Consider the following 9,038-nt stretch of genomic DNA (forward strand, 5'->3'; position numbering starts at 1 on the left):
ATCTTAGGGGCAAAATTGGAAGCACAACATAAATTAAAAAAATAAGAAAATAAAATATAAACCTTAGAAATTTTAAAAAGGTAAGTAATCCTACATGGCACAAAAGTCAGAGGACTTGAATTACTAACAACAAATGTGTGGATTGGACCCAAATTCTGTCATAAGAATTGGACTTATACTGAATTTTCTAAAAAAAATATTCCCCATTCTCTCTCTCTCTCCTCCTATCTCCCTCCCTCTCTCTGCCCCCCACCCACATATCCGACCTATCTCCCTCCCTTTCTTGCTCTGGCTCTCTCTCCCTGCCTATCCACCCCTCTCTCTACTTCAGTGATGGAGAAGAGGAGATTATCGCTCAGAGAATTGAAGCAGTTGTTGATTTCCTTCTGTGCTTCGGTGATGAGCTTGGACAGGCGGTAGCGCTGACGTCAGGATCGGGGAAGTCGAGATCCCATGTTTGTTTCTTTAGATTTTGATTTCTTTACTTGATAATCAGAACTGTCTTGGACTTTTCAACTTAAAATTGATATTGGGAAAAGGTTTTTGGTTTCAATTTTTATAGTGAAATTGGCTATAAAGCATTAAGATCCAATTGGTAGGTCTTTGGTTAATTTTGATTTTGGGTATAGTAGGTTTGTGAATTCTCTAAATTAGGGTTTAATGTTTTGTCAATTGGGGATTAGGCTCACCATGAATAATGGGTTGGTTTTTTTAGGTGGAACCAAAGAGAAGGCCGTTGCCATGAAGGGTCAGAAAGATGTTAATGCTAATATGAGAGCAGTCCTTGTGGATTGGCTGGTGGACCCGACCCAGACACAGTGAGAGAGGAAGAGAATTAGATAGTGAGTCGTAGATGGGCGGATATGTGGGTGGGGTTTCTATGGCTTCAATGGTGGTTGGGTGGGGAGGTGATCGGAGATGGGTCGGAGATGTGGGAGGGGTTTTCAAGTTCAGGGTAGAGAGAGGGAGGGAGATAGGAGGAGAGAGAGAGAGAGAGAGAATGGGGAATATATTTTTTTTAATGTTTTTAAAAAATCTAATTTAATAATTTTTTAAAAGAATTTATTATTATTTTTGTTTACACATCAGCATCAAAGTGGATACCATAATTGCCACATCACCAATTTAACAGAAAATCTAACGGTGAACTTGACGGACGGTGTAAATTGACTGAATTTGAAAACTATGGGGTGTAAAATGATGAAATTAAAACCCGGTGACCCAGTGGCGGTTCCAGGATTCGAAAGTCGGCTAGGCAAAACTTACATACTAAACTCGACGGTACGAGTGGATTTCGTTAATAAACATATAAAGATACACATAGTCAGAGGGACGTTTTAAGCCTTACCCTCAATGCATCTCTATCATAAATAAAAGTTTAACAAATACAAACACTACAACGTAATCCTGAATCACACTTAAGATAATTGATATTAAAATCTTGATCATCATCGACTCTTTGATTATCAACTCTTTCAACTTGAGGCTTAACAATGGGAGATTCAGGAAGATTTTGCCAAGAAGAGAAATCAACATCTCAACAGAAACAAACCGATTGTCATAATAGCATCAATGCATTTAATCAAACATCTCAAAAATACCAACAACAAATCAAACATCTCAACAAAATTCCTAAAATTAAAGCCCTAATTAATTTCAACAAAATTCCCAAATTTTAATTCATTCCTAAACCCTATAATACTCAATTTTAAATTAAAGATGTATAAGATAATTAAAAAGGAGAGAATGAGAAGGATAATTGTTGCCAAAAAAAGAAGTTATTGCTAGCAAGAGGAGAAGTTGATGTCTATATGTCAAGAGAAGTAAAAGAGAAATTGCTACAGAGAAGAGGAGCAGTGGATGTAGACAAGAAAAGTAGAGGAGAAGTTGCTGCAGAGAAGAGGAGAAGTTGTTCTAGAAAAATTTGGGTTGGGCAGCTGCCCAGCTTGCCCTTAACGTAGAGACGCCCCTACGGTGACCCATATTAAGAATGACCCCATACCTTGAGGGGGTCTTTTGATGTTAGTCCTAATTCAAATCTAACCTTTTTGGGGCAAGATGGGCGTTCGTCAGACAACAACCGGTTTCCTAGTTTTTTAGGTGCTTTTTTTGGTTTTTTTATTCACAATTTATTCTGGACCATTGGATCAAAAAATTCAAATCTAACCGTCCAACAAGCTGATGTATCAATACTTTGATGTATATTAGAATTTTCGCTCAAAGAAACTCCTTAAGTAAATAAAGGTCAAGAAAGGCAGTCTCCTAGGTTTCAGCCAGTGTTATCCGTTGGCCTCACATGAGTAACATGACTCCTGCCTCGCGAGTCACTTGGGCTTTACCAGTTTATATAGAAAATACAACTAAATGAGTTTATATAGAACATAAAAAAAAACCCATAAATTTCAATTTCATCAATTTACAAATCTGATTAATTTAAGCTTTTTATTAAGTTGACTGTTTAGTAAGACGTTAAGTGATGATGTGTCTGTCTGCCGCGCAAATCTCACGGCCTGGAGTTCCGGGCCGAGGGGATATGCGTTAACACGCGGTTTCTTGCTTTTGGGTGCGGTGCGGTTGTGCGCGGGCGTGCTAGCACGGTCTACCGTGCGTCGATGTGTTGATGAGTGTTGGATGGATAAGTGGTGCGCCTGTTTGAACTCGTCTTCCTAATCAAACGATTGTAGCCGAGAGAGGAAATGGTCTCGGCTGTTAGGTTCACGGCCTGAACTACAAGACCGTTGAGTGATGGTGTTGGTGGTGGGTTTTGGGCGGTGCTCCGGCGCGCTGCTCAGGGAGCGGCGGTCGTGTGATATATGGGGTGAGTGAACGAACAACAAGGATGGTGCTCCGGCGCCTTGAAAATCAAGGGTCGTATGATATATTGATAAATGGGTTTTCCTTACAATCTAACACTACTCCTAGGAAAGCAAGTAAAGATATTGAAAGTGCATTACAGGAAAAAATAAGTTGCTCCGTGGGAGGCTTTGTTTTGGTATTGAACCCTTTGAATGTAGCTCGAGTCTTGTATTTATAGGAAGAGTCTTTGGAGGAGTAATCGAGGCTAAAAATCTGCATGGTGGAGCCTGATTGGAGCAAGTGGGCAGTCCAATCAACATTTGGGATCGTAAAGCATGGTGGTGTGACCCCAGAAATCCCGGTGAATCTCGACCGCCGCTCTTGATCGTGTGTTCTGAGCTTCTGGCCGTGGAGACACATTTATGGCCTGGATAGCTGGTGAACCAATATCTCAGGCTGTCAGAATTCTTGTGAGAATGTCCACGTCTAATCACTCTGATCCTCATCACCAAATCCTGACTTCAGTCACTTCCCACATTCCCTCATGCATTAAATGCTTCTTTGTGGCCAGTGGGTTCGCTGCATTAAACAGGCACTACTTCATTAAATGAAGCCTGGGACCCTGCTGTCACGTGATGATTTGCCTTTAATGCCTTGACCGTGATTTTGTTCGGCCTCGGCCTCGGCCTGCGCTTGAGGCCGAGATGATCATGCCTTAGCATTTATTCTTTTGTCTTTAGGAAGGCGAAGTATCCTGGCGAAACGCTGCGTTTCAGTTTTTACGAACAAGTGCCAGGGCTGAGAGAAGGGGCTCCTTCGGCCAGCTTATGGCCGTGATTTATCAGGCACAAACAGTGTCCATTGTGGGATCCACGAATTCCTAAATAAATAAGTAAATAATCTTGAGATGGTTGGTGACTCACTAGGTATTTTTCTTCCTACTAAAACTATATGTAATTGTTTGCATATATGACATCGTCATTTTTCTATGAAGAAGATTTTTCAAATGAGTATGAAAGGTGCTTTTGATGTTTGTTTTGTTAAATCTCTGGAGTTAATTTTCAATTAGCTAGTATTGACAAATTCGCGGGGTTTGTTGTTTTGTTTAATCTGCAAGCTTTGGTTGTTTCTCAAAAAATTTAGAGTTATGCTATTTCCACACACTTGTCCTATTTTCCCACCCACCTTATTTTCAAAATTTTAAAATAAATTTATCCCTTTGTAAAATGACTTTTAAAGACCTAAGGAAAAAACTTTTTTAAATCATTTCAAATAAAACAATAAACTAAAATAAAAATAAAACAACATTTTTTCATTATGTTGGATTTGGTGGCAGCGGTGAAATGAATATGTGTTCCTCGTTTCCTCTGTTTTTATTTTTCGATTCTTTCATGTGGTCTCATTTTTTGTTGGTTGTGGTTGATTTTAAAAAATAATAATAATAAATCAAGTGTTGTGGATGCTTTATCCACCCTTTTAATACAATCGTTTCTCTTTTATAAAAACGCACTTGGTGTATGAGATTAAAGCCTCTTCCTCTGCTTCTTTACTATTTTTTCTTTCTAGATTTTTGTTTATGTTTTTTTTTATCTTCTGAATTCGTGGTGAATTAGTGTTTTCTTATTTGGGTTATTTGTCTCTGACAGATTGATATAAGACTATAGGTGAATTCGCTTTTTTTGGTATTAATCATGGCTTCGTCTTGCAACTCTGACCCTCAACCGCAATTTCGCGTAGAGGTTGAAGAAGCTCTGCACAAATAACTAAGTATTTTTGGGAATTTTGCTCAAGCCATGGTGGAGGAGTGTGAAGAGGTGGGGGAGGGGCTGGTGGCTAGTGTAGTGTTGCTGAGGGGGTGGGGTTGCGTCGGGAAGGGGGGAGAGAGGGTTTTTGTTTTTATTTTTTATTTTTTTAAATGTTATTTTATTATTAGTTTATTTTAATAATTTAAGGGTGTTTTAGGAATAATGGTGGGTGGAAAGATAAGATTTTATTTTTTTTCAAATTTACATGGTGGGTGGGAAGATAAGGTAGGTGGGAAAATAAGACACGGGGTGAAAATAGCAGCACTCAAAATTTAATTCCCGAATCGAAAAATGTCTGAGAGAAATGGTTGCAAGAAGCAAATGATTGCGGTTGTTGTTTTAGACACACTTTTGCTAATTTCTTGGGAGCCTAAAAGTGTGATTATGTTAGGCTCTCTCTGTAACTGGACAAGCACAAATTTTGCTAATTTCTTATGTCCCCTCTATCTTAATCATCACAGCTGAGAAATATATATCTTGATTCATCTAAGACCTATCTTTTTTTGTTACATTAAAAGGGATCGTTAACCTAAACTTAATTCCCCACCATCTCCCTAGACAACAATAAACATAAACTTGATTTAAAAGTTGGCATAACCAAATAAGCTAGAAAGGTCAACAAGGCGTTAATCTTGTCTTGTATGGTAAGGTCAAGAAAGACAGTCTGGCACACTCACCAGCCCCAGATTAGGTATCTCTTTTCTAATAATGTCAACACTTGTCACTTTAAAATATAGTGTCCCTGTAATGCATCTTAAAATTGACTTGGAGTTTGCCTTGAAGACTTACTCAGCATATAACTGGGCAGAAGAAAGGGAACACCACAACACAAACAATCATCCTGCAATCAGTTCTTGTTCATAAACACTGCTGCCAACCATTTTCTAAAGCTCAAAATAATGGCTGATGCGCTCATTTCCATGCTGCTAGAACGGTTGGCCTCGACAACCTATGAATACATAGAAGAAGGGGTGAAACTTGTTTTGAACGTTAAGGAAGATGTTGAGAAATTCACTCGGACTCTCCAAGTTATTCGAGCTGTGCTTGAGGATGCAGAGCAACGCCAAGTGACGGATCAAGCTGTCAAAATCTGGTTGGATGAGCTCAAAGATATATCCTACCAGATGGTGGATGTGCTGGATGAGTGGAACACAGATATTCTCAAACAACAAGTTGAGAAGCAAGAAAGCGAAGGTGATCCAAATGCTCTTGTTACAAAGAAGAAGGTACGTTTCTCTAGTTTCTCCCGTTGCTTTTGTTTTGGCAAAGTCAGTCGGGTGATTCTTCGCCTTGACATTGCTCTGAAAATAAAAGATCTGAATGATAAGTTAACTGAGATTTATGAGGAAAGAAAAAAGTACCAGTTTCTACGCAAAGAATTAGGCATTCAACAACCTCAACAACCTCAACGACCTCAAACTGCATCTTTTGTCAATATGTCTGAGATATTTGGTCGTGAAAATGACAAAAATCTTTTGATAACAAAGTTGCTGAGTGGTAGTAGCGTAGAAGAGGTCCTTATCATCCCTATTGTAGGGATGGGAGGCATGGGTAAGACCACTTTGACCCAACTAGCCTATAATGATGACAATGTTAAAGCCCATTTTGAGATCAGAAAATGGGTTTGTGTTTCAGACCCTTTCGATGAGATTAAGATTGCCAAAGCCATTAGTGGCGATTACGCCCCAAGTTCAAATGAATTGGATGAGGTCTTGCAATGTATGTCTAGATCCATCCAGGGCAAAAAGTTTCTCCTTGTCTTGGATGATGTATGGACCGATGATCCTAAAAAGTGGGAACAATTAAAGGTACCATTAATCCAAAGTGGTGCTAAAGGCAGCAGAATATTGGTCACCACAAGAAAACTAGAGGTTGCTAATATGATGAGAGCAACACCAAACATGATCAATCTGGAAGGGTTGAGCGATGAATATTGTTTGGCAATCTTCAATCATATGGCCTTTCCTAATGGGGATGTAGATGAGTCTAAGGCATTTGGAGATATTAGTAAGAAATTTGTAAGGAAGTGTAAGGGTTTGCCTCTTGCTGCAAAGACTTTAGGTAGTCTCATGCAGAATAAGAGAACAATGAGAGAATGGAAAGAGGTATTGAATAGTAAGATATGGGATCTAGGGAAGGTCGAGCAAGAAGTTTTCCAACCCTTATTCCTAAGTTATTATGATTTGTCCCCAACAATTAAATCTTGCCTTTTATATTGTGCCACTTTTCCTGAAGATTACGAGTTTGACCGAGATGATTTGATTAAGCTTTGGATGGCACAAGACTATGTTATTTCGAAAGGACATAAAGAAAAGGGAACAACTGGTGATGCAGTTTTTGACAACTTAGTGGCACAGTCTTTTTTTCAAGATTTTGAGAAAGATTCTGACACTGGTACAATTACAAGTTGCAAAATGCATGATATTGTGCATGACTTTGTACAATTTCTCACCAGGAATGAGTGTTTGATTAACGATTATAATGAGGAAACTACCAATGAATCAAAGATATTGGGTGATAAGGTTCGTCATTTGACCTTGAGATATGTTCCTGAAGGTCCACTTCCACTTTCTATCTCATCTTACAATTGCAAAAATCTTCGCACGCTCGCAACTTTTGATTCAAGAATTACTACAGTGGACCCAAATTTAATTTCACAATTAAAATGTCTTAGGACATTAAATTTGAGTGGTTATTCCATCAAAGAACTCCCAGAGAAGATTGGTGAATTGATACATTTAAGGCATATTGATTTGTCTTACAATGATGTTTTGGAGAAATTACCGGATACTATTTGTGGTTTGTACAATTTGTCTACCTTGCGCTTTAATGATTGCTCTAAACTTGAAACACTGCCTCAAAACATGGGAAACTTGATTAACTTAAAGCATATTTATGTTGATTACTGTAACAATCTGAAGTCGTTGCCCAAAGGGATAGGGAGATTAACAAGTTTACAAACAGTAGATGTGTGTCAGTGTGGTGGTGACAACGATGAAGCATTCCAAATTGGGGATCTGAGAAAGTTGAACCTTGAGGGACGTCCGGAAATACAACTTGTGGGGGATGCGACAGATAAGAGCGAGGTTGAGAAATCACAATTGTGGGACAAAAAGCTATTTCATCTCACCGTTGATTTTGAAAGTGGACGAACAGTAGTAGTAGTAGTGTAGAAATACTGAATGCCTTACGACCGCACCCAGATTTGGAATCTTTAAATATTCGGGATTATAATGGCACCACGTGGCCCAATTGGATGCTGTCTTTACACAATTTGAGATTCCTTAGTGTTGGTAGCGAGACACAGTGTGAACTTTGGCCTCTTGGGAAATTGGAGTCCCTTGAAACACTGACCCTATCATCGATGGATGGAGTGAGAAAGGTCGGTGTTGAATTTTTGGGATTAGAAGATCAACCCTCATTCAGAATCAGATCACCACCCCTGATATTATTCCCAAAATTGAAACGACTCCACTTTTACAGGATGTCGAATTGGGAAGAGTGGGAAGGCGTGGAAGAGTGGACGAAAGAGGCTTCTGAAATTACAATCATGCCATGCCTTTCTGAGTTAGAAATTGAATACTGCAATTCGCTAAAAGCACTGCCAGACTTCCTCTTCAAAACACCATTGCAGACTCTTGAGATCTACGGATCTGACAGACTTTCAGAGCGTTACGAAGAAGGCAATGGAGAGTGGGCCAAGATTTCTGCTACGATCCCAAACATCAGCATAAAAAGAAGGTAATTGAGCTCTAGCAATCTCTTATTTACATACTTGTGTATCAATTCCAACTATGATCTTATTTGTTTCCTTCAAAATCTTCAGATACAGATGATGGTGACTCGCTAGGCACATTTATGAAAACATCTATCTCGGCGGGTGGCATATATAATCTTGAGATGAGTATGAAAGGTACTTTGATCATCTTCTTTAAAAGGTACTTTCCTTTTTAATTTTGTACTAAAAGTAAAACTAATTGTTCGCATTCTTTTACAACCTTCCGAATTGGGAAGAGTGGGAAGGCGTGGAAGAGTGGACGAAAGAGGATTCTGAAATTACAATCATGCCATGCCTTTCTGAGTTAAGAATTGAGAGGTGCGGAATGCTAAAAGCACTACTAGACTTCCTCTTCAAAACACCACTGCAGACTCTTGAGATTGGCAGATGTCGGAGACTTGCAGAGCAATACGAGGAAGGCAATGGAGAGTGGGCCAAGATTTATGCTACGAACCCAAACATCCGCATACAAAGAAGGTAATTGAGCTCTAGCAATCTCTTATTTACATACTTACAGTGGCGGATGCAGGATTGTGTCGCCATGGGGTCATAGTGCAAAGTCTCGAAATTTTGTCAAGAAGAAAATAACACTAAAAAATACAAGTTACAATTGTCCACTAGAACTAGAACTACCATAGGCACTTGCACTAGAACTACCC

General features: G+C 39.1%; 1 long non-coding RNA gene and 1 pseudogene across 1 annotated transcript; both read left to right on the forward strand.

Moving 5' to 3' along the window:
• LOC148298085 (uncharacterized) lies at positions 1-1,081 on the forward strand. The gene is made up of 2 exons (XR_015834418.1): positions 1-455; positions 716-1,081. It is a non-coding gene; the product is annotated as an uncharacterized LOC148298085 (long non-coding RNA).
• Positions 1,082-4,747: 3,666 nt separating this feature from the next.
• LOC110756012 (putative disease resistance protein RGA1) lies at positions 4,748-8,346 on the forward strand (annotated as a pseudogene).
• The last annotated feature ends 692 nt before the right edge of the window (positions 8,347-9,038 follow it).

The sequence above is a fragment of the Prunus avium genome, chromosome 1, assembly GCF_965620075.1.
Source record: "Prunus avium chromosome 1, drPruAviu1.hap1.1, whole genome shotgun sequence".
NCBI classification, from domain to species: Eukaryota; Viridiplantae; Streptophyta; class Magnoliopsida; order Rosales; family Rosaceae; genus Prunus; species Prunus avium.